The following is a 24,681-nucleotide window of genomic DNA, read 5'->3' on the forward strand; positions in this document are numbered from 1 at the left end:
TTCTCTCTGTTTGGCATTCTGCTAAGCTTTTAAATAATTTAAATTTCTCAAACACTTCGTCTTTCGTTTTGAGAAAATACACATACATTCGCCCAGATTTGTCACCCATAAACGTCGCGAAGTAACGCGCTCCACCAAGTGACAATTTTGGCATAGGCCCACACACATCTAAGTGTACCACATCTAACAAATTCTGCGATTATCGCTAACCTTCGGAAACGACTTTACACATATTTTTGCTCTCATACATACGTCACAATTTATGTCTTTAGGTAGTGTTTTTAGCTCTAAACCATTAACAATTCTCTTGCTACACAGCTCTGAAAATTTAGATGGCCATATCGTTTATGCCACATCATTGCATTTTCTTCTACTGCACTGAAACACTTTTGTACATTTCGCTTTCAAATATATACAAGTTATTTCTCTTCTCTGCTCTTAGCACAATATTTCCATTTTCATTTCTTATAATCGCGCATTGTTTATCAAAATTTACACGCACACCATTGCTTATGGCTTTGCCGATTGAAATGAAATTGCCTACCATTGTTGGTACAAATAATACGTCTCTTAAAACAATGTTACAATTTGATTTAATCAAAACACTTCCTACACCTGTAGCTTCTAAGTACTTTTCTGATGCCAACATCACTTTCTCTTTGCTCTCTTTAAGAGATATAAATATACTTCTCTCACTGCATATGTGAGTCGACGCACCACTATCAAGACACCACGACGAACGTTTGATGCTTGAGACATCGGCTGCTGCCAGCGTCGCGAACGAACACTGCTCACTCTTCTCACTCTGCTTGTCTTTTTTCGGTGCTTTACATTTTGACGCTATATGTCCACGCTTACCACAATTAAAGCATTTTCCGTTGAATTGTCTATTTTGATTTTTACCTTCCCCTTTCGAAGTCGCTAGAAACACTTCTTGGCTTGTCACACTTTTATGCTGCCCCTCTGACTGTACTTGACGATCGTACTCTTCTAGCAATTTAATTTTTAGAACTTCGAAGGTGGGGAAACTGTCACGCGTCTCCATTGCGATCACGAAGTTCTCGAAACTTCGTGGCAAACTTGACAACAAAATTATCACTAAAATTTCTTCGTTTAATTTAATATCCAATTCTGCCAATTTCTCAGAAATGCACACAAACTCTTGAATATGCTTTGCCATTGTTATATTTTCACACATATTCAGGCTTAATAACTTTTTATACAATGTAACTTTGCGAACCGCTTGACTTTTATACACTTTTTAATTTTTGCCAAGCATCTAAAGCATTGGTACAATTCTTCACATAGCCCAACTGCGATGGCTTCAAACACAATATAATCATAGCTAAAGCCTTTTCATTTTCGCTCTTTCATTTGGCTTCTAACGTGGCATCGTCTGGCTTCACAAATTCGCCACTCACTACACTCCAAATGTCCGAATGCACGAGGATGCACTGCATCTGTATACACCACGTATCATAGTTGGCGTCGCCCAACTTTTCTATTTGATACAGCGAACTCATTTTATTTTTTATTTTTCACACAGTTCTATTCAAGTCTCTTTTGCGACACACGCGATAACTTCCAAACGTTTTAAATATTATCCCGACAAGGCTCTGGGCCCATAACCTGTTGCGCGTATACTTACAGCGAAGTTCGGAATAAATATAAAACACGTTGTTACTAGTACGAAGTTTATTTTAGAACTGAACTCAACGTTGAAAATTTGAAAAACATAGTTGTTGTACATATATGCATTTTACAGGGATGCATTTCATAGGATTGCCAGGTTTCCAATACTTTTCATAGGTATAACTTTTTATTTTCTCAAAATCAATATCATTTCTGTTAATAAAATCTATAGGTTTTACATTAGTTGAACTGTGTACCGAATTATTATAGAAGCCAATAGCTTTAACCACATCTTCTTCTATTTCCAATGTGTTTTGCGTATTTTTTAAAATGCGTATATGTTCTAGTAATGTGGAACGCAGTCTTTCAACATCTGCATTGCAGGTGTGACTATTTGGCGTAGTAAAATGAGGAATAATATCATTTTCCGGCAAAATAAAAGTATAGACGCGTTGTTAAACTCATTATCCATTATTAGTTTTTTGGGTTTTCCTAACCATGCAAATCTTTCTTGTAGTTTGATTTTTATGGTGACCATGTTCCTGTCTGGTAATTTATGTACAGATGCTAACTTGGTGAATATATCAATCGTGGTCAAAAAGCAATAAGATATGTCGGTGTGCACTATTTCATTGGGACTGCCAGGAGTCTCTGTATGATTAAATAGTTTTTTCAATGGTTTTCTAGCATATTTACTCTCATTGCATATATCGCAACTGTTAATAAATCTGTTTATTATCTTTTTTAAATTTGGGTAAAAATATTTCAACTTCATTTGCTCATAATTTTCTAAGATACCTCTATGGTTACTTTCAATGCGAACTTCATCTACTATTTCTAACATTTCTTCATCACTCCTGACATCTAAAGCTTTATAACTGCATTTAGTAAATTTAATATTACTGTCATTTGAAAATAAAGTTATTAATTTTTCTTGAACTACGTTGTAAAGGTTATCGGGTAATTCTGAATGAATTCCTATTGTTCCTTTCTTTATGTGTCTTCTAAATAAATCACATAAATAAGTGTTATTACTTACATCGCATTCTTCTATATATATTAAAAGGTATTTATTATATAAACCTTCGCTCGCTATGTTCTTTTTATGAACTAGTCGAATTTGAGTAGTATATTCGTTGACAATTGAATCTGAAATAAGAAAATGGTCATTTTGATTTTCGAGTGCTGAATACACCGTATCTATAGAGTTCTCAAACAAGGACTTTATATCTAGGTTTTCCTCATTATGTATTTGTTGTCGACTAAGAAAGTCGGCTACATTATTTTCCTTACCTCTGAGATATTCAACGTTCAAATATTTTTTAATTAAGGCATCTGTATTAAAGCTAATATCAAATGCAAAATTATCCGGCTAAGTGTCTGTCTGAGAGCAATAAGCGTAGAAATCCTTATCATTGGCTAAGTATGTGTTAGTGCAATTATCAATGAAATGTATCATTTTATTGTTGACGTTAATGACTTTTAATAAAAAATCAATTTTGATTTTTAAAGGGATAAGAATATTTAAGCCAAGTATGAATTGGAAAGGTTTATTAGTAAACTAGCAGAACCGGCAGACATCATTCTGCCCTAAATTTTTGGTCTATCTGCATACATTTTAATAAGCTTTTTCCGTCTAACTCTGCCCTCGCCCCTCTACACTTTTTCCTAATCTTTGTATTCACTCCTCCCTCCGTATTTTTCCCTTCATCTATCAACATCTTCGTCTCATTCTATCTCTTTCTCAGTCTTTTCCTTCTCTCTTTTCTCTTCTCTCAAGTTTTTCTCATTCTTGGTGGTACTTATTTTGTTCCAGTCCCATTCCGAGTCTCAGTCCCAGTCCCACTCCGAGTCTCAGTCTCAGCCTCAGTCCCAGTCCTAGTCCTAATCACAGTCCCAGTCCGTCTCTGGTCTACTTCCCGGAAAAAAGCATCGTAAATATTAATATAGGCAAATTTATATACCAAATTTCAGGCAAATCGAATAGGACGTACGTAAATAGGTTTGTGGGTATTATTAATTCATTTCTTTATTTCGGCTTCGCATGCATATTTATCAGTTTTCCCAGGTTGATGCGACTAAATCGAATATCAAAATGAAAATTACTTTAAAGCTCTCAGCAACAGCTTTCATTTGATATCCATAATACACACACATTCTTGGGGTATCCGGCTCCCTGTTTTGGCCTATATCTCGAGACCCTAGTCACCCAGCGGCATAAAACTTACTCTGTACTAAAGCACACATCAACAGCTTCAATTTGATATCCATAATTTAAAAACACATTCTAGGTGTATCCGGGTCCACGTTTTGGCCTATATCTCGAGACCCTAGTCACCCAGCGGCATAAAACTTACTCTTTCTTTACTTTTTCTAAAAAAATCATAACTCAAGAATGGCTAAACCGATTTGGGATTTCAAAATCAACTAACCATCATCTCTCCTTCCTGTATCTTTCCTAAAAATTTCATGGCAATCTTTCTATCCGTTCTCGAGTTATGGAGTGACAATCAAAATGTACACTTCTTTTTATATATATAGATTTTAATAATTTAATGGACATAGTCTCTCCTTTATTAATGGCAAACTCCAAAGGTATATTGACGAAGTGTTTTTAATAGGATAGGTTTTTCTAAAGTTCTGCGATGACGACAGTTTTTAAATATCTCAAAATCTCTCAATGTGGTTGCTGATCCGGTATCTACCAACCACCTAACCACAGTATTATTAATTGTTAAATCTATTAGGGGTAAGTTGGGTGAAGAGGAGAAAGCTGAAAATTTCCGTATTTTTTGATATTGTCCACTTCCATTGGCACAACAGGTAATTGTTGGTTATATCTCGTATTATTATTAAACCTACCAGAATTATTTACGTTTCTATAGTTTCTTTGGTCATTAAATTTGCGGGTATTTTTACTAGCGTTACCTCTACCATAACCGTTACTATTAAAATGAGGATTAGTTTGGACATACTTAACATAACCATTGCTAAAGTTGCCAGAAGAATTATTACGGTAATTATTAACATTTTCATAGTTTTGATTAGCACCAGGGTGTGTGTTATAAAATTACCAGAGCTATTTGAGTTGCCTCTATTAAAATGTTGAATTATTATATGTTGTATACAAAATGTCATTTTCTCCTTCCAAATAATATTTAGTGTTCATTGACAATAAAATAGATCCGAGCTTACTATGTAAATCTTTAACATCTATGGCCCTAATATTCATCGCCTCATTACTTAAATTTAAAAAAGTTGTTTTCATACCAAATTCTTCCTTCAATTTGTTTAGGATGTCATCAAAACTCGGCTCACAAAGTTGCTGGATTAAGTGCAATGCTCGCCCTTTCAGTTTGTTGCACAGAACTTTGGGTATAATGTATTTTTCTCCGTCATTTTTAAGCGACAATATTGTTGCGACATCTCTCAAATAGTGATTTGTGTATACTCACTTTTCCCGTCAAAAAATGGTACACTTCTGGGTTCTCTTAATGCCTCTGCAAAGCTTAATGCCATTTTATGATTTTTACTTGGTTTTTCTGTTTATTTGTTTGATTTTATTTAAGTATTTAATTTGTTAGATGTTTTTTAATATCTTTCTTTTTGCTCAGTTGATTGTGTTTTTTAAATTTATGTTGATCAAAAGTCTCAATTGATTATGTTCAGTATAGCAACATACAAAGTGTATGGACAAAATTATATTTAACACTGGTTGCTTCGGTTACAGTTTCTGTTATTTTAACAGCTTATGTTCATCGTTTCAGTTAAAGCTTTTCTTTTTTTTTTTTGTTAGCAGCTCAAGTTTAGTGGTAACAATGGTTAGGTACATTTGTATATTTTTTGTTATGAGAATACAATACGATATTCGTACTTTGGATATGTATACTACCTAACTGTTACGATTTCTCGTATTGAAGACGAAATGCACTTTTTAAGCAATTTTTTGTTTTTGTATTTTTGAATTTTAGATGAAATTGCGGTATTTTATTTTGTATGATTTCCGCCGCAATATATGTATGTATATATGTACAGTCGCAATAATTTGAGTTTTTACTCGCAACACAGATTGTATGGCACTTTTCTAATTACTCCTTTTTATGCAGTCATTTTTTTCCCCTGCAAAAATCGTTGGATCATGTGGTCCACTGGAGTACTTACCATTGTACTCCACTGTAATGAAGCAAAGGACCAACTCATATTTCTACACGAACATATTGTAAGCAGATCATTGCTCGTTTTTAACGATTGTAATCACTACACGATGTTTATTGGACTGTGGGTACTCCATGGATTACTCTGATATAATGCGGAGCTGGAGTATATGGTCCCGTCCTAGGACATCGCAGTGTTAATTGGACCATATTTTTTGTATGAATTGTGGTTAATTTTGGAACACTCGGTTGGTCCATAGCGAGTACTCCATACATGCATGCATGGAGTACTCGCGATTTTTGCAAGGTTGTCTTTTTCTTTATGTTTAGGCCTTTACTGGATTTTAAAAAATTGTACTTCCACTTAGCAGCCTGAATAAAGTTATTACAATTTTAATTAGATGCCGCGATGACAGAATTTAAACTTGAATTTTTCTCATTTACACCATTTAAATTGCCACATCACTTATGTATGTACGTACGTCTTTAACAAGTACGATTTTGGTTTCTTTGTATAATTTTTTATACAATGGTTTTTTTTTCAGCACATTACTTTTCAAAAGTTTTTTGTTTGAAAGTTCGAAGCTAACATTTTAAAATATTTTATCTTTTATTTTACTCTGTTTTTATCTCGTTCACGGGTTTAAAAGTGTGCACGCGAACGAATAAATAAAATGAAAAGATTTAAAGTTTTTGTTATATATATTTTTTTATATAACATTTAATTAACTTTGACACGATGAATACTAGCTAACATAGAGTTTTTCTTAAGATCTCTTTATAGCCTCTTTAATAAGACCGCTAAGCATTCGGTCAAATAGATAAATGTTTTCGAAGTAAATCGAGAGTACTTATGAGTACATATTGAGTACCAAAAGAATTCAGATCTGAAAAAGGTAAGCGAGTTGGTAATAGGTTGCGGGGTGAGAGATGAAATAAACTTCGTTTTAAAATCCTTGTTGTAATTTTCAACAAAAGTATTTATATCAAAGTTATTCGCTCAACTGAACGACTCACTGCCATGGGTATGCGATCTCTTCAGTACTAAATTTTCTAAGAAATAGAAGCTGCAACTACGTACAAACAAACATAAATATTTACATGCATGCATATATTTACCGTTGCAATAAACTACTACAGTTATCCCGTCGCGACGGCAAAAGTTGCTGCCACGAAAATTTCGTTTTTATTTTGCTTTTAGTAAATATTAAACATCAGTTTAAAGCGGTCGGGTCTGAAGTGAATAAAACTAATAAGTACATATGTATAGCAAACGTCACCAAAGACGTTTATTAAGCACCGAAACAAATGAAATATTAATTATAATACATCATATAAAGTTTCCGCTTTGCAACGTATCTCACCTCAATGAAATTGAAGATGATGTATCTAAAAACAAGGATGCATAGGTACGTAAGTCTAAAGTCGCACCAGCATAATTTTTTTTAACATTATCATCAAAATTTAATTAATTTAATTTTTTTAAGGTTTTTATTATAAAAAAAATAATTGGACCGATTGGAGTTGTAAAGGATATGACAAAAATACGCAGCGATAAAGTTATGGTACAACTAAATTATGATGGATTGCACGAAAAGGTTGAATTTAAGAAATTTGAGTCTCTAAATGATGAAATATATGGTAAGTTTTATTATTTATTAAATAAATCTTTAATATAAAACAATTTTATGTATTTTTCATTTCAGAAGCAATACAAGTGGAGGGCTACACTAGAGGAAATTTTGGAGCTCAAAAGAGCCTTCACGGTGGGAAAGAATCGTCCTTGAAGAGGCAGCAGAAAAAAAACTAACGAAATAGAAGTGAATGCAAAAATCATCAAAAAATATATATACTTTTTATGTTACGAATTGAATTTTTGTATTTTTCCTCCAATGTTAATATTTGCGAACTAATGAATAAAAAAGTGTAAAACTATAAAATAGTTGCATTAAATCCTCTTTAGTTCTTTCATATAGCCAAGTGAGTCTGTAAGGGGAACAGCTCATCAATTCATTTGCCCAAGTGTGTGAGTCGGTAAGGGGTACAGCTGATCAAATCATTTACCCAAGTATGGAGTCTGTAAGGTGAACAGCTGATCAATTCATTTGCCCAAGTATGTGAGTCGGTAAGGCGTACAGCTGATCAAATCATTTACCCAAGTATGTGAGTTGATAATTCATATAATTGACTGGTAAATATTCACGGGTAAGCGTGTTTTTCAGGTATGAATTTCGTAGGACATCGCTGTGTTAAAATTCAGCAGTAAGACCTTCACTTTGGCTATTAACAACTCATTTCCTATCTATTACCTTTTGTTACTGGGTAACGATGGGTGGTATTGTGGCTGAGCTTGCATATACGCCGTTCACAATTTTGTATAGAAAGTCCTAAAGTGTGTAGGTTCGAATCTCAGCTGCGCTTATTTTAATTTGAGGAATAAAACAACATATTTAAAGCGTTTTTCGCAAATAATTTTCATACTTTTTCTGAAATTTTTGTGTTTATGATCTGCTCCGGCCCTGCTCACAAATTAGTGATTGCTTTTGTGAGGCTGGAGACGCGAGACAGTTTACAGAATGGCAAATTTTCTTAAAAGTTATTTTCCCCCAAGTAGTCTCTAATAGTGACTAGAGACGACTTACTGAATTCAGCTGTAAGAGACATTTTTAATGATAATTGGACACTCTAGAATCCAAAATTATAGCCCTCAGCACATCAAGCTATCGAACAAGCTATGATTAACAAGGACAAAAGCCCTATGATTATTCGATGAGTACTGGTCATATTAAAGAGTAAAAAAATCCATTTGGAACTGGGAGGGACAACTGAATCAATTGCGGTCATAAGAGGATGCCTACAAGGGGATGTGTTCTCCCCTTCTCCTGTGGACCCTGGTCATAGATGGCCTCCTTCAGTTACTGATAACCAAGGGATTTGACACACAAGGGTATGCAGATGACCTAGTTATCTGCATCACAGGGGTGCATGAAGAAACAATATCAGATCGAATGGAACAAGCCCTTCGCATCATAGAGAGGTGGTGCGATACCAAAGGACTATCTATAAATCCTAACAAAACTGTCCTTGTGCCTTTCACCCATAGAAGGAGACCATCCATTCTAGAACCATCCCTGGGTGAAACACTGGGTGGAACTGAAATAAAATTCTCAATGGAGGCAACATACCTATAGTCACACTGGATCATTTTGATGCTATCCTAAACAAAACCACAAAAACTTTCTTCGCCTGTACTCGATCTACTTCTAAACATGGGGGATATCTCCAAAAATTGTACAGTGGACATCTAAAACTGTTGAAAAGCCAATAGTCATCTATGCTTCCCTAGTTTGATGGCAGAAAGTCACGCAAAGAACGGCCACAGCAAAACTAAGCAAACTGCATCGACTAGTTTTTTTGGCCTAACGTCCCCTGCTGATGCAAATAGTGCATAGGAATACCTCCCTTCGCTATTCTGATAGAGAAAGAGGCAACACTAGACGCACTAAGACTTCAAAATATTTCGGAGTTAGAGCTGAAACATAATAGGGCATATGAAAGAAAATTCATAGGAAATCCCATATTACAACTGGGTGACGTAATGTCTAAGCTCACAATCTCACGGAACTTTGAAGTGTCCATTGTGGAATCAACCCACTGGGAAACGGGGAATCCTTATAGTGATCCTGACTTAGAGGTCTGGTTCACGGATGGATCGAAATTCGATGACGGAAGAACGGTAGCTGGCATTTGTGGGCCGAACTTCAAGAAATCGATACCAGTGGGATGCTACCCCACCATATTTCAGGCAGAAATCCATGCAATAGAACGGTAGCTGGCATTTGTGGGCCGAACTTCAATAAATCGATACCAGTGGGATGCTACCCCACCATATTTCAGGCAGAAATCCATGCAATAGAAGTTTGCGGTAGAGAATGCCTACGGACAGGCTTATCCTCGAAGAGCATCTACATTATGTCGGAGGGCCAGGCGGTCATGCGTGCCTTGTAATCCTACACAATTACATCTAACCGTTTTTTTAGGATAAGTTTCCGGACATCAGTGACCTGAAGGTAATGAACAGGCAGATTACCTGGCAAAGCAGGGTGCTACAGCAGCATTCTATGGTCCAGAGCCCTTTTGTTGACCCACAAAAGCACACACCAGGGAAACCATAACTGGGATACAAAACAATTCAGACTACCCAGGGCAAAGACAGGCCACACAGTTTATACTTCCGGCAACGAAATTATCAGCCAAACCCATTAATATAAGTAGGGAGGACCTACGAACTCTCTCTGAGCACTATATGGGACACTGTGGTGTACGATATCACCTAAGTAAGTTAAATCTATCCGCACTCAAAGTTGTCGTATCTATGAGCTGGAGGATGAAACGCCGGTTCACATTCTCTACGAATTCGTCGCTCTGGCAAGGCAGAGACTCTCCTATCTAGGTGGTGTGACTCTTAATCCCCATGCGATATGGAGTAAAATGCCTGAAGAGGTACTTAGATACATTAAAATCTTCCACCTACAAAATAAGACTGAAAGTGTGACGGACTTTTCCTTATGCCGGGGTATGCTCAGTCCGTCCAGGATCCCTGTGGGAAGAGAGAAGAATCCCTATCGTCTCCTTTTAAAGAGAAAGATCCTGTTTGTTGTTTAAAACGTTATAAACTCTTAAATCAAATCAATTTCAAAACTACCCTTAAAGTTACGGCGACGGAGGTGGGAAACCACCGTCGGTTCTACGCCGATGGGGTTGGGAAAACCCCCACCGGGACTACGCTTAAACTAAAATCTCAACCTAATCGTAAAGAAGGCGGGGGGTGGAAAACCACCACTTCCTCCCAGTCGGTGGAGTTGGTAAAACCCCCACCGAGTATAAGACTTAAAGATATCCTGCTCTTCCTGAAGGTTGCGGAGGTGGAAAAACCACCACAATCCCTCTAACGATGGGGTTGGAAAAACCCCTAAAGTTACTAAAATAAAGAACTCGTGAAATGAAAAAATCCCAGGAGTCCCGTTCACCGCTAAACAAGGCGTTAGCAGGCTACTATACCTAGCTAGCTACTATTCAAATTCGCAAAATTTGTCGCCCTTTTATACTTGTCCACGTTGACAGTTATCCTGCAACAATAAATCTTACTTATTATATGTATTTACATAAGGTATCTAACGTTTAACGGTCTAATTCTACTTATATATTCAATTATCTACTTGCATATAAGTATTTATTTCTAAATTACATATGTAGTAATTCCCCTTGGACTGCCCCCTAGCATGCGAGTTCATTGGTACGCATCTCCAGTTAGTTAGCATATACTACAGACTATAGACCCATTAGCTTAACATCATTTCTGCTCAAAACCTTTGAGAGGCTGATAGATGTGTACATAAAGTCCAACGTGGATGAAAAGCTGCTCTCCACAACACAGCATGCGTACACCAAAGGTAAGTCGGTAGACACCGCATTACATACGGTGGTAATAAGCATAGAGGAATCCCTGGAATATAAGGTGTATGCTCTAGGAGTCTTCTTGGACATTGCCGGGGCTTTCAATAATGTTGCAAAATGGGCGATTATGGATGGTCTTAATTACATTAAACTGCATCCTGCCTTAATCAGATGGATCGGCTGCATGTTAAATTGCAGAAAGATTACATCATAATGGGGATTGTACGAGGCCACGAAATCAGTGGACAGGGGCACGCCGCAGGAAGGGGTGCTATCACCTCTGCTGTGGACGCTGGTCATCAACCAACTGCTCAGGCAATTCGATGGGGGACCCGTAAAACTTACGGCTTACGCAGATGTCGTTGCAAGTATCATAAGTGGAAAGTGCCTTCCAGCGATTAGTTCTTTGATGGATCGGGCGCTTCGGGATATTCATACCTGGGCATCTAATGTCGGGTTGAAAGTCAATGCGGAGAAGACGGATATGGTCTTGTTTACAAAGAGGTACAAGGTCCCAAATTGGACCAGGCCTAAGTTAGGAGGGGTGACCTTACAGGAGAAACCTTGCTCTAAATATCTAGGAGTCATCCTAGACAGTAAGCTGTCATGGAAGCTCAACGTGGAGGAGAGGGTCAAGAAGGCCTCAAAGGCACTCTATGCATGTAAAAGAATGCTGAGGTGTACGTGGGGCCTATCGCCCTCTCTTTCTCATTGGGTTTTTACAGCGATTGTAAGCCCTATTCTATACTATGGAGTTCTTGTTTGGTGGAAAGCCACACAAAAAACAACATACCTCAAAAAATTATAGGGGGTATGCAGACTATCGATGCTTAGCATTACGGGAGCCCTGAAAACAACCCCGACGGCTGCACTGTATGCCACTCTGCACATCCCACCTGTAGACCTGGTAGCAAAGAACAAAGCGTTAACGACCGCAACAGGCTCGGTGCTTCGGGGCAGCTTGAGCGCCGACCATATGGCCATAGTGGTATAGCGTCACCAATCGCAAGACGAATAGACTACATGATTCCCTATCTGCGCTTCGAGGGAGATCTTAAGGCCACAATAGAGATGGACGGTTGGCGCAAGGGTGCGCAAATGGCGGACGAGGCGATACATGTGTACACCGATGGTTCCAAAGTAGTGGAAGGAGTAGGGTCTGCGGTATACTGCGCTGATCCGGAAATAAGCAGATCCTACAGGCTGCCGGATTACTGTAGCGTTTTCCAAGCGGAAATATTAGCCGTAACCAAAGCAGTAGAAACCCTGGAAGAGAATAGCTTAAGCTGCAACCGTGTTAACTTTTATATTGACAGTCAAGCAGCAATTAAGGCAATAATCTCGCATAGCACAGCATCTAAATGCGTGTTAGAGTGTAAGCAGCCTCTGGAGAGAATCCGGACAGGGAGAAGCATACATCTATATTAGGTCCCAGGGCATATGGGAATAGATGGGAATGAAAAAGCGGACGAACTAGCTAAAAAGGGCGCATCCCTTGAAGCTTGCTCCGTAGATGTCCCAATTAGATTGGGCGAGATTAAGCAAACGCGAGACGTGCACATGATCGACCAAGCGGGAAAGGCGTGGGTTCAAGAGCGGGGCTGTAAAGTGTCGAAGATTATGTGTAGGTCTTACAACCTTAAACTAACACAGTTGTTTCTATCATTAAAAAGAGAGGACCGTAGACTCATGACGGGTATTCTGACTGGACACTGCCTTCTGGCGTCACATGCCTTTAAATTAGGCTTGGTCAGTGATAGCAGATGTAGGAAGTGCGAGTTGGAGGAGGAAACGATCGAGCACGTTCTGTGCTCGTGCCCTGCACTTGCCAGGCGAAGACTCCAGATATAAGGAGTGATACAGCTGTCAGATCTAGAAGCAGCAAGTGGCTTAAGTCCTAGGAAGCTTCTAGTATTTGCCAAGAGGACGGAGTTATTTTATAACACAGTTCCTGGCTTTTGATAGGGTTTTTCCGTTTGGTCGTTAAAACAAACTTCTGGTAACGCTACGGACTCAATCAGTCTACGTGAGGTCCTCATGGACCGGCCAGTTCAACCTTCCTACCTAGCATAGTTACTTTCAATTTCCCCCTGCTGCCTGCTTATTGTGCCTTGTTGTTGGTATGCTGAGGTGACGTCTTTCTAGTACATTGCATTTTTTTTTGTTTCCTCTTTGTGCGATGTCCGCCTTGACGGCTCGCTTCAATGCCTTTTGTGCTTGGTTGCAATATCTCTGTATACGTATGTTTGTATGTTTTTGGTGCTCTTGTAATGGGAGCTTATGTGTGTTGCTTATTGCGTCACTGTATTCCCATCGTTGTTCAGAATTCCAGCAGGTTTGTCGATCTCAATGCAAAGCCAAAGTTTTTTTCCGTTTGATCCCTATGCAAAATATAATATCCAACCAAAATATTTGCCGTATGCGGGCAGAGAAAATTATGTTTTTGCGAAGTAATAAATATATAAGTGTATATTAGGGTGTTTCAGAAAAGTGATTATTTTATTTGTGTAAATTCAATTTATATAATTCAGGTTTATATGTTTTACATGCTATATGCACTGATATAAATTCATTGTCTTATACATTAGGGTGTTTCGAAAACTGATGTATAATTTGTAATTTTAGATTATCTGGGTTCGAATGTGTGGGCCCCAAATCCGGTGGATTTGGGTCCTCACACTCTCCCCTCACCTGCCGCAATGTGACTTACTGTCACCATTGTAAAATTCAATTTCTCGTAGCGGTCAATGCTTGCGTTTTTATGGGGTAATCTCTCGCAATCTGGGCCTTGTTCTAAAATGAAATGTTATACAGAATTCGGTCATCAGGTTATAGCATTGGCTGGCTATGTGGTTGGCGTAGTTCATCGCCGTCTGGCTCCCGTTGTCCAGGGTTGGGGCTTGCGCTTGGGCTGTGTGCCACTCACTCCGGTCTCCATCCACCACCTGTTGACTGTTGTTATGTCTGCGCGTTCGATTTTGGAACCATTTGCACCTGAATTGGCGAGTGCTAGTGAACCACGTATCGCTACCGTGCTGTAATCCGTCTGATCTTCTTCCGTGACCTGGACTGCTTGCGAGGTTGACGTGCGTGGCGTTGCTCTTACTACGGCCAGTTGCTCTGCGTGTTCCTCGGTGGATATCTCGGTGAAATGTTGGTTCGGGGTTATACTACAAGATGCTAATGATGGTGCGTGTTGTGTTATTGTCATCGCCGTCGGCCGTCTCGTTTGTTCCACGTTGGGAACTTCGGTGAAGCCGAAGCCCCTTTGGGGACGCTTTTGACTTACCACGCTCACGGGGTGAACGTATTCTTCTTTCTGTTTCCGGACTTGCTTCTTCTTCGAATGTCGCCTGATAGTATGTTTTTAGCTCGCTTATATGTGGAGGGTGGGGCCGTGTGTAGAAGTCCACGAAAGTGGGGAAAGCTTCTGACCGCCATTCACCTGGGAATGGCCAGAGCGATTCTTTTGCATGCGGTTCAAGCAGCTCACTACTGCCGGTCGCTTGCGGCCAAGTATCCTCTGGGTAGCCGCTAAACACCCGTTTAGCGGTGAGCTAATGTGAGAAGGCGACAACCTGGCTAGGCCACTCTGACATAATCGGTTTAAGGGCTAGCCGGGGGAGATTGCATCGGCAGCGTCTGTACACCTCTAGGTGCGGCTGCAAGCGGGCGTCTGTCTTGGAGCAAGCGGCTCGCTATATAAACGTGCCAAGTAATATTTTCACCCCCGCTGAGCGGGTTGTGCGCTGGGCTTGGGACCCGCCACGTAAAACCATACTCCAATGAAATATAACAACAAGCCTCGGATAAATACACTCTCTATTGATGACGACCATGGCAAACGTTTGAAGGACAATGAATTGAGGGCATGCACCTGGAACGTCCGCTCCCTGAATGGGATTGGTGCAGATGCCCGGCTGGTTGATGTCCTCGTCAAAGCAAAATCTGACATCACCGCCATCCAAGAAATGCGTTGGACGAAGCAAGGAAGAAAGAAGATCAAAAATTGTGACATATATTGGAGTGGCCATGCGAATAAGCGCAGTTTCGGCGTCGGATTCGTGGTGGGAGAGAGACTTTGTCGCCAAGTCCTGGCGTTCACGCCTGTGGACGAGCGTCTCGCCGCTATTCGAATAAAAGCAAAATTTTTTAATATATCATTCATCTGCGCCCATGCGCCGACAGAGGAGAAAGACGATGAGGTGAAAGACACTTTTTATGAACAATTAGAACGCACATACGAGCGCTGCCCCCGTCATGATATAAAAGTCGTGCTTGGCGACTTTAACGCCAGGGTGGGCAAAGAAGGTGTTTTTGGCCCTACAGTCGGAAAGTTCAGCCTACACAATGAAACTTCTCCTAACGGACTGAGGCTGATTGACTTTGCCGGTGCTCGAAACATGGTCATATCAAGCACGAGGTTCATGCATAAAAAGATACATCAAGCTACATGGCTGTCTCCTGATCGAAATACTCGCAATCAGATCGATCACGTTGTGATAGACGGATGGCATGCCTCCAGTGTTTTAGATGTGCGAACGATCCGAGGACCTAACATCGATTCGGACCATTATCTCGTTGCAGCCAAAATACGCACCCGCCTCAACGCGGCTAAAAACAAGGAACAAAAAACACAAGGAAAGCTAGACGTCGAAAAGCTTCAATCACAACAGACTGCCAATGATTTCGCAACTCGACTCTCACACCTGCTCTCTGAGGGCACAACTCATCCTGAAGGAATACAGGAGCAGTGGGAGCATATCTCCAAAGCACTTCATACTGCCGCCGAGGAAAAAATTGGTTACCGGCGGCCACGAAAAAACAGCTGGTACGATGAAGAATGCCGCGTTGCAACCGAAAGAAAAGACGCTGCCTACAGGGCTACGTTAAAAGCGAGCGCGACAAGAGGAGTGTGTGAACGCTATCGTGAGTTGAAAAGGGAAGCGAGACGCCTTTTCAGGAAGAAAAAAGCAGAAGCAGAAAGGCGTGAGTGCGAGGAGCTTGAGCTGCTAGCCACCAGGAATAACGCCCGAAAATTCTACCAAAAAATACGGCGACAGACGGAAGGTTTTAAGACCGGGGCAAACTCCTGTAGGAATGAAAACGGTGACCTTGTAACTGATGCCCAGAGAGTGCTTAGATTATGGAGGGAACACTTCTCTGCTCTCCTAAATGTAGGCAGCAATTCACCGCGCAGATATGAAGAACCCGATCCCGCAATCGATGATGATGGAATATATGTCCCCCCGCCCGATATTGACGAAGTTAGAATAGCAATAACCAGATTGAAAAACAACAAGGCCGTGGGCGCTGATGGATTGCCTGCGGAGCTATTCAAGTTCGGCGGCGAGGAGTTGGTAAGGCGCATGCAGCAGCTTCTTAGCAAAATATGGGCGGACGAAAGCATGCCCGACGGTTGGAATCTAAGTGTTCTTTGCCCAGTCCACAAGAAGGGGGATACTGCAAAATGCACCAACTATAGTGGAAACAGCCTTCTTAATATCGCATATAAGGTCCTTTCAAGTGTATTGTGCGAAAGATTGAAGCCCACCGTGAACCGGCTGATTGGACCTTATCAGTGCGGCTTCAGACCTGGTAAATCTACCATCGACCAGATTTTCACAATGCGCCAAGTCTTGGAAAAAACCCGTGAAAAGAGAATCGACACACATCACCTCTTCGTCGACTTTAAAGCCGCCTTCGACAGCACGAAAAGGAGCTGCCTATATGCCGCTATGTCTGAATTTGGTTTCCCCGCAAAACTTATACGGCTGTGCAAAATGACGTTGAGCAACACCATCAGCTCAGTCAGAATTGGGAAGGACCTCTCCGAGCCGTTCGAAACTAAACGAGGTTTCAGACAGGGTGACCCCCTATCGTGCGATTTCTTTAATTTGATGCTGGAGAAAATTATACTAGCTGCAGAACTTAACCGCACTGGAACAATATACTATAAAAGCGTGCAATTACTGGCATATGCTGATGACATTGATATCATCGGCCTAAACACCCGCGCTGTTAGTTCTGCTTACTCCAAGCTGGAAAAAGAAGCGGTAAAGATGGGTTTGATGGTGAATGAGGACAAAACGAAGTACCTGCTGTCATCGAGCAAAGAGTCAGCGCATATGCGCCTTGGCAACCACGCTACTGTTGGCAGCCATAATTTCGAAATAGTAAAAGACTTCGTTTATTTGGGAACCAGCATCAACATTAGCAACAACATCAGCACTGAAATCCAGCGAAGAATCAATCTTGCCAATAAATGCTACTTTGGACTAGGTAGGCAATTGAAAAGTAAAGTCCTCTCTCGGCGAACGAAAATCATACTCTACAAGTCACTTATCGTACCCGTCCTGCTATATGGGGCAGAAGCATGGACCATGACAACAGCAGATGAAGCGGCTTTGGGAGTGTTCGAGAGAAAAGTTCTTCGAAAGATTTATGGACCTCTACGCGTTGGCGATGGCGAGTACCGAAGAAGATTTAATGATGAGCTGTACGAGCTATACGCAGACATCAACATAGTCCAGCGAATTAAAACGCAGCGGCTGCGCTGGCTAGGCCATGTTATGCGAATGAAAGATGATGCTCCGGCCAAGAAAGTGTTTCTATCGGAACCCGCCTATGGAAGCAGAGGTAGAGGGCGGCCCCCACTCCGTTGGAAGGACCAGGTGGAAAACGATTTAAACTCCCTTGGTGTGACCAATTGGCGCCGGTTGGCGGAGCGAAGGAGCGACTGGCGCGCCTTGTTGGACGGCCATAACCGTTTAGACGGTTAAGCGCCAATTAAGTAAGTAAGTAATATGTGCCGTCCTCCTTTTGCCGTTATGCACCTTGTCTAGCTCGACGATTACGGGCGATATTAAGTTCGTTAGACCATGAGGCCCAGTGTATCTTGGTGCTAACTTTGCTGCGAGGTTGTCCACAAGCTTGGACAGCTGATGCTCTTTTACAAGTACCAAGTCGCCCAACGCCGGTTGCCATTGTCTCCTACGTAAAATATAATGCCTTGCCTGCTTCGCTGATGCCTGCTGTTGTCTACGACGTGCCATCTGATATACCTCTTACATTTTCGCCATCTTTTCACTGAGAGCCACCTTCTCCTCGCCTGTGCCAAATGTGTGCTCATCGTAGAGGGAGTTGGGGACCCTCGGTTCCCTACCCTGTACCACGAATGCTGGACTGTAGCCTGTGGACTCGCATACGCTCTTATTCAGTGCTAGTGTCATCTCTGGCAGCAACTCATCCCATGTCTTATGCTCCTTCCCAGTGAACTGCGCTATCATCCTCTTGATGTTGCGATTCTCTCTCTCCGTCGGGTTCTCTTGTGGTGTGCACTGTGCCGTTAGCTGGTGCTTTATGCCAGCCTCTTGTAGGAATTTCTTAAAATGCCTGCTCGTAAACTGTGATCCATTGCCTGTTATTAGAACTTTTGATGCGCCAAATCGTGTTAAAATCCTCTCCCTCATTCCCCTGGTCAGATTCTCCGTCGTTGCTTTCCGTATAGCTATGACCTCTACCCATTTCGAGAATCGATCCACGAAAACTAATGCCATTGTATTACCATGCTTCGAACGAGGAAGTTGTCCAACGAAATATGCGCAAACAGTAGCAAAAGGTTCATCTGAAATCTGCGTGAGCATCTTACCTGCAGCTTGTTGCTGGCTGGGTTTGTAGACTTGGCATGCGTGGCACTGTTGCACGTATTTCCGTACGTCCCTGAACATCCCAGGCCAGTAATACCGCATCATTGCACGCGCGATGGATTTCCGTATCCCCATGTGTCCTGCGCTTTGTGTGTCGTGAATCTCGTTAAGCACTCTTCGCCTCTCCAATGTCGGCAGGCATAACTTCCATGGTACCGCATCCTCACCATCCATTTGACTTCGAATTCGTCTGTATAGTCTTCCTTCCTCTATGACGTATTCGGGAAACTTCTCTGGTGTCCTCGTTACTTCAGCCAAATTTGACGTGTACCACTTGCAACTCAAATTGTCTTCATGTGTCGTAAGACTACCCAACTGTTCCTCCAAAGGCTGCCTCGAAAGTGCATCTGCGACCACGTTCATCTTACACTTCCTATACTGTACGTCGCACGAATACTGCTGTAACTCGAGCACCCATCTAGCGATCCGGTCTGACGGAATTTCAATCGCGTTCAACCATTTCAAAGCCAGATCACCGTGAAATTGTACCCTTCTAAATACGGTATCATTTTCTTTATTGCCCACACGATTGCTAAACATTCCTTCTCAGTTGGTGAGTAGTTCATCTCGGCTTTATTAAACCGGCGGCTAGCATACACTATCACTCGCTCCTCGTCATCCAACCACTGTGTGAAAACTGTTCCGAGACCATAATCGCTCGCATCCGTCTGTAATCGAAATCTTTTAGTAAAATCTGGGCAAGCTAGTGCCGGTGCTTGTATTAGTGCATTCTTCAACGCTTCGAATGCCTCCTGTTGTTCTTCGGACCATTTCCCCTACTACCCTTCTTCAAAATTGATGTCAGTGTGCGCGAAACTTGTGAAAAGTCGGGTACGAATCTTCGGTACCATCAAACTATCCCCAGAAATCGCCTTAACTCTCGAATGTTGTGTGGTGGCGTCAGCTCCTTGATAGCCGCAACTTTGTCGGGATCTGTGTGTATTCCTTCCTCGCTGACGTCGTGGCCTAGATATTTCAAATTTTTCTTAAAAAAGTCACATTTCTCTGCGTTGATCTTCAGATTCGCCCTCCGTAGCCGCCAAAATACCTCTCCTAGGTGCTTCATATGCTCTTCCAAGGTTGTGCTGGTGATGATGATATCATCCAGGTAGGCAAATGCATTTGGCGCCGGAGCGAACGGCATCACTTTCCATTGATACAACCTTCCAATAACCATTTTTGAGGTCCATACTGCTGATAAAACGCGCGCTACGTAGTCTATCCAAGATATGTTGTATTCTTGTCAGCGCAGAGTCTCTATTTGCCGTTCTTCTTCTGGGTTAGAACTATTTGTGTGGGCTGTGAGATGGTTCGATGCAACCTTTCTCTATCATCTCGTCTATCTCCTTGTTTATGATCTCCTGCATCTTTGGGTTCTTAGGGAAATGCCGCTGTTTGATTGGACGGTCATCTCGCATCACTAACTTATGCGTGGCAACGTTGGATACTCCTGTCATCTCTTCGAAAATCTGTAATTCACGCTTTATAAAGCTACTCACCGCCACGTCACTCCTCACGTCTTTCTCGATTCTTGCGCTACCTTCACCCTCCATCATGGTTGTACACGTTACCATCTCCTGCGCTCTCTCTTCTGCTCGTAGCGTTATTGTTTCGTTGCCACACCTCAGCTCAAATTTAGCTTTTGCCAGATAGTCTGTCCCTAACCAGGGCAGACTAACCCAGACAGAACTAACAACTCACTCTGATGCACTTGATCCCCCAGTTTTACCTCTGCGTCCACTGCCTCCGCTCTCCATGTTGCGCTGCCATCGCCCATCGCCACTCGTGTCTGTATCTTCTTCAAACTCCGTGCGTCTATTTTCGCCGCTGTCTTCTCACTGATGAAACTTCGTGTCGCCCCCGTATCTACTGACGCCGTGACTTCTTCTCCATCCAGGGTTGGATTCGCCCTTGGGTCTGCCTAAATTTCCTTACTGAGTACGAGGTTGGGTTTGTTGAGACGCCACCCCTCGATACCAATGGGGTCTCTGCCCGTTTCCCTCCCGCCCATGACAGCAGTCAAGCGTTAGTATACCTACTCCGCCACACTGCCAGCAGAAATCTCTTCGTTCGTTGCGAGACCCATGTGCGTAGTGTCCGCTTTCTCCGCAGCACCTGCATCCGTTCCGTGGATCGATGGGCCCTTGGTGTGGTATCGTTGCATGCTCTGGTGTGCTCGATTGTCGTTGCGCCTCCGGTCTACGATCTCCTTGTCTCTCATTTTCGTGCATATAGTTATAATCCTTGGCTGGCCGTCGCGGCTCAAAAGGTTCGGCCGCTGGCCTCAGCAGTTCTTTCTCCGCCATGATGTTCTCGTAGTCCTCGGCCATGCTTACCAGTTCCTCTAGACTGGTGAACTCGCTCCGTTTGATGTAAAGCTGCTATTCCCGCCGACAATTTCGGTAAATCCGGTTCAGCTTCTGCTCGCCGTTGTAGTCAGCGTGACGCATGAGTGCCTGTAACGATAAAATGTATTCTTTAAACTGCTCACCTGCTCGTTGCATACGCTGCCGGATCTCATCATCTAGCTGCTCGAAATACCTCGAGCTCAGGAAAAATTTTAGAAAGTCCTTCTTGAAGGCTTCCCAATCTTGCCACTGGCTGTTGTTGTTCCGGTACCACACCAAGGCCTTGTCCTTCAGCAACTCAGGTAACGCTCGTGGGATGGAATCGCGACCAACTTCGTAACTGTCGGCCAGCTCCTCCACCCGCTAAATGAAACTAAGTGGCTCCTTACCGCCGTCGTATTTCAACCCCCACTTACGTTGGCGTCGGCATTACGTTGGCGTCGGCATTTACAAACTTCCTCTTGGATCCGCCGTCTGATTCATCACTTTTGGTGCGGGGTCGCTGCCGCCGGGCACTACAAATTCGTTGTTGTTTGGTGTTGATATTGGTGGCCTGACCGGCCAGGTATGCTGAAGAGCTAGCTATTCAAAATTCTCAAATGCTGAGTCGTTGCCCTGTGCCTGGATAAAGTTCGCCAAGTGTTTCCGTAGCTCTTCTACCGTCCCTGTGCTCTCTACTTCAAACTCCGTGGTATATTCCACCAGCTCGTCGCGGTTGAGGTAATATACCCAGGCTACCTTTTCCATCGTGCGCGTCTACCCTGAATTCCCCTTTTGTGATCTTCCTGTGATTCTACCACCTGTTACCCTCTTGCTGATTGTGCTCCTCTCGTGATTATCCTCGTGTTGTTACTTGTTTACCATGTGCCTCTATATTCAGCGTCCCTGCTCGGGCGCCATTTGCGACAGACTTCCCCTTACGCCGCGGTATGCTCAGTCCGTCCAGGATCCCTGTGGGAAGAGAGAAGAATCCCTATCGTCTCCTTTTAAAGAGAAAGATCGCGTTAGTTGTTTAAAACGTTATAAACTCTTTAATCAAATAAATTGCAAAACTACCCTTAAAGTTACGGCGACGGAGGTGGGAAACTACCGTCGGTTCTACGCCGATGCATAATAGCTCTACACAGAGGTCGCAGTGCTTCCAGTCATAATAATAATATTGGCAGCGTTTTATGCCACTTAAACATATTCGCCCGCTTAGGCGACTTAGTCGTCTGGTTAAACTTTAACACGAGCCGGTTATCCGCTTCTGAGGTGTACCTATAAGCTTTGGTGATTCGGAGAGCGAATAAACTTTTTATATAATTATAATATTTGTTATTTTATATGTTTATTTTATTTAATTGTTCTTGAAGAAGCACAGATATTGTTATGCACCTGGTACACCTTTGTATAGATTTATTGGGAGCGAGAACTTCGGCTCTAAGGTATTGGCTGCGTTTTCTGCAACCTTATTTTGCTAAGAAATCCCCATCTGGGGTGAGAATTTTAAACTATGTCTTAAGAATATGCACGAACTAGTTGATAATTACAAGCGCACTCAATAGGTAATGAAACAAACGAAGGAAAAATGTACATAGTTTAAGTCACTTACACAGAATCCTAGCGGAAGAAGCAATGTACAAGAATGTACAGCAAATATAATGATAATTTAAGTAGTGAGTTGATTAAAAAACTGGTGCTAAGTGCGAATCAAAAAGAGTGTATATAGGGAAGAAATCAACAGAAATTAAACATTTTACTCAAAGGGAAATCACGAAAACTCGAACGAGTTAACGAGAATGACCATTTCTTAAAAAAAAACTATATTCCAAAATAAAATACAAGCAAATATAAAAAAACACATGTACAGTAGAATCGCGTAAAAGTTAACCAAAATTCCCAAGGGTAGTTTAATTTTCCGAAACATTAACTTTTCCAAGCGGTTTTCAAATTAAAAAAAAGAACATAGTTTTGGGATATAGGTTAGGTTAGGTAGCAAGGGCTGAGCTTGACACTATGGTAACAGCTCATTACTTAGGCCACCAATTGGCCCATTGTAATACCCTATACGGTCTCAAAGAGGACCCCTACCCTGCCTAAAGCGGGTCTAACCACCTCGTGGAAATTATAAATTTTGCTAGAGCCTTTACTTCATAGCTAGAGACCTCAGCGAGGTCTTGTAGAAAAGGTTTACCAAGGATGGCCAACCTACGCCTGCTAAGCGCTGGACAATGACAGAAAAGGTACTGGATACTTTCTTCCTCATCTGTACATCTGCAGCTGCGACAATAGTCGAGGTCGTTGCCCCCATTCTAGCACCATGCGTGCCTATTAAGCAATGCCCTGTTAGAACCCTTATCAGGGACGATAGAACTGATTTGTTTAAAATCAGAAGCACCCCTTGCGCCCCTTGTCATACGAGGGCCAGGTTTGCCTGGATGTCTCACACGATGATATGGCTGACCATAGTCCATTTGCAATTCTTATAGTGCTTGTGTTCACACGAAGCCTGAAAGTGGCCATGGGTATACCTACCGAATCATTTTCCGGAAGGATATGGTCGGCGGTGCCTCTTCTGGTCAGCTCGTCTGCTCTGCAATTGCCTTGAATATCCCTGTGCCCAGGTACCCATACAAGGCTGAAACTGAAGTGCTGAGCCATCCCCTTAAGAGATCTGCGGCATTCAGTGACCGACTTTGCATTGTTGTCGAATGAGTCCAGGGCCTTTAATGCGGCCTGGCTGTCTAATAAAATAAACACCCGTTTACCATCCTTAGACATAGACCCGAGATGGTTCACAGCCCTATGTATTGCCAGCATTTCCGCTTGGTAAACACTACAGTGCTCTGGTAGGCGAAAAGAGACTTCTAGACCCAGATCCGGCGGAAAGAGGCCTGCTCCCACCTTCCCGTCAAACTTCCATCCGTGAATATGTTGATCGCACCCGGTACCATATGTTGTCTGGTATTCCAGTCCTGTCGCGATGGTATATATATACTATAGTTTTCAACGAAGACGTTCTTTGGCGTGCAGTAGTCATTGCGCAGCGGTATTGAGACTGGGGCGTTCATGCCCAGGATTGTCGCGTGTCCAATAGATCCATTTGACTAGAGACTTCTTTCCCTTATGCGTAGAGCGGCGATGACCGCTATTTCCTTCGCCACCAGGTCAAGAGGTGGAACATATAGCATTGTGTTGAGTGCTTCAGATGGAGTGGGGCCGAGAGCCCCGGTGATGCAGAACTGCGAACTCCGTTGCACCTTTTGAAGCGTTTTAAGATAGGTAGTTTTAGCTAGTGCAGGCCACCAGACCAAGGCACCATAAAGAAGAATCGGGCGCACAATGGCTGTATAAATCCAGTAGGTCACCTTAGGGGAGAATCCCCAGCAGGTGCCAATT

General features: G+C 42.2%; 1 protein-coding gene and 1 pseudogene across 1 annotated transcript in view; one reads left to right on the plus strand and one right to left on the minus strand.

Annotated features, from left to right (window-relative positions):
- Ca-alpha1D (Ca[2+]-channel protein alpha[[1]] subunit D) overlaps positions 1-24,681 on the minus strand; it is a 6,221,746-nt gene that overhangs the window by 4,726,384 nt on the left and 1,470,681 nt on the right. The window lies entirely within an intron of this gene.
- LOC137234337 (uncharacterized) lies at positions 7,049-14,284 on the plus strand (annotated as a pseudogene).

Source organism: Eurosta solidaginis, chromosome X (assembly GCF_040869045.1).
Source record: "Eurosta solidaginis isolate ZX-2024a chromosome X, ASM4086904v1, whole genome shotgun sequence".
Lineage (NCBI taxonomy): Eukaryota > Metazoa > Arthropoda > Insecta > Diptera > Tephritidae > Eurosta > Eurosta solidaginis.